Genomic DNA, 2571 nt, shown 5'->3' on the forward strand with positions numbered 1-2571 from the left:
AGTGTACCAACATAAGAAAAAAAATTATGTTAGCAGCGGCGCCCTCTGATATTGAACCGCAAAACTTACTGTACAACCCATTACTTCCGCACACAGCACCGCATAAATCAGCGAGGTGCGACCAACAACTTCTTCTGCTCGAAAAATAAGCTCCTTTAGGCCGGGCGCGAAACTCGATTGGAACATTTATTACTCCACCGTCACCGGGACGGCTTACCGACGCCGTTAATGAAGAGCCTGTACTGCACTGTGTAGCCTTGTTGCGCCGTTCGTCTTCATCATTTAATAACGCCAGCCGCATGGCACCGTCGCCGACTTCAAAGCGGCTTCGGCAACTCCGGGTCCCGATAACGAGTGCGGAGTGCTTCGCGTTTCTTGTCTTCAGTGTTTTTCAAGCTCCAAACCATCCAGATCACTGGATGTGGTGCCGGGAATTGGGATGGGTTCGTTGCCAAAATTGGCTGTGAGAGAAATTCAAGCGACACACAGTGACATAGCTGGGCTCCGATCGAGTGTGTAGTCCTCATAATTTCGCCAAGCCCCCCAGAAATGGGGAATCCAATGAATGTTCCAAAGTTTCCACCCAAGAACCTCGCAAATTCTTGAACAGGAATTTTGCGAGAAAGAAATCCCTGTTCATCCATATCCCGGTCTCAGCCCGGGAAGCGAATCCTCGGAGATTGAAAACGGATGTCTCCCGAGACGGCCATAAACAGCATATGGGCGACCCACAGGAAACGGGGAGTTCTAGACGGGCCAGACAACTCCCAGTCGCAATCATTTCGGGATAACACAAATTCTCCTCAATTCCTGCTCTGCTTTTCTCATTACGCGCGCTTGATTTGCATCACGAACCGCGAGCCGTTTGTCGGTGGGCCCAGGGCACCCCCCCGGGGTCATGTCATGGCCCGGGAAAATGACCTGTCGTTTTCCACACATTTTCACTTGACAGACAATTCTGCCATCATCATCGGCAGCGCCGCGCGGCGCGGCTCAATCATGGCGGCCCGTCAGTGACAGGGCCGCCGTCGGGTGTCGCAGGAATCGGGAAACCGGGCCGGGACGGCCTTGCCCGAAGCGACGGCCCAAGGACGGCGGCACCAGGCGCGGAAAGCATAAGCAAAATTTCCCCATGGCATTCGGAAATCTCATTTCGCGTTATGCAAATTTGCACTCAGCCTTTGCCGGGCGCTCTTGCCAATCGCCAATCCACCGTGGCCGCGCTGCCTGCGGGAGTGTGCGTTCAAGTGAGAAGAAATTTGTCTTACTCCGCCTCTCGTCTCCGGTAACTCCGGGACCCCGCCATCGCGGTCACGGTCGCTGATGGCAGCATAAAAACGCCCATTCACCTTTCGGCAGACCCGGTTGCCCCGGGGGTTGGGTGGAAAATCCTCTTTTGGGAGCAGCCCCCGAGCACGGGAACCGGTTCCGAAGATGCTTAATGTTAATTGGAGCAGAAATGGATTTCTTTCCATCGGCGCCGGGCCAAAACAAAACACCCACCCCACAGGGTGACGATGGGAATGTCCTTGTGTGCTTTTTTTTATAAGCTTTTCTTTTCCTTTTTCGGTCGGACACGGAATGGTTATTTTTTGCACTTTCTGTGGTTTATTCTAAACTCAAATCCCCGGCACGGTAGCACAAAGCGATACAGGACCGGTTCGTGGGTTCCCACCGCGCGCGCCGATCGCGATTGCCGATAGCGGTTGTCGTGGGACGTGCGACACTCACACCGGATTTATGGACTTTAACGTTTTTGTTATTAAGCCTGCCCCCCTCTGGGACGGTATGTAAGGCTTTCAAGAGTGACAGGTTAGCAGCAAACTCTAAAAAGATTTGCCCCATTCCTAGACTTTTGAGTGACAAGTCGGTGACAAAGCCCGACAAAATCGTTGGCGATTAGTTTCTGCGCCGGAGAGCTGTCAAGATGGTTCGATGGATGCTTCGACTGTCGAAAGAACTTGTTTCATGACACAGTTCTGTTATTAGTTACCTCAAGTATAAGGACGATAACAGACAGCTAAATGACGTAGTTTGTGGAAGAATGAAAATCGGTTCGTTTTCCGCCATTCTCATGACATGACCAGCCCACCGAAGCTTGGCGAGACGTGTACGATCCCTACGTAAGCTTGGTCCACATCGGAGAGCCTTTGACCTGTAATATCTGGGTCATCGGCAAAGGCTAGGATCTTGGCGGTCTTGACTTGCAACAGAGAGAACGTTAATCTTCTGTTGCTTTCCATAACTTTGTGTTTTTACGGACGTGGCTGTTGATCCCATGCCAATATGCCCTGTATTGGTTATTGATTGCCTCTCGGGAATCGAACCCAAGGGCAGTTGCGGAACAACTCTAGGAACGTGGGGTTTTCGAGTGAGATTAGTTCTTAATAAATGAATCTCTTTAGTTACTTTTTACAGGAAATTTGTTGCATCTGCATCTGAATCAATTAAATGTGGAACTCGGAAAACTACTTTTAACTCCCAAAAGCACACATTCATATGATAAATTTGGTTACAAAACAATTGATAATGAGTTGATTGGTTTTTTGTGATGTGCACAAATCTCAACAA

This window comes from Anopheles cruzii, chromosome 3 (assembly GCF_943734635.1).
Source record: "Anopheles cruzii chromosome 3, idAnoCruzAS_RS32_06, whole genome shotgun sequence".
Lineage (NCBI taxonomy): Eukaryota > Metazoa > Arthropoda > Insecta > Diptera > Culicidae > Anopheles > Anopheles cruzii.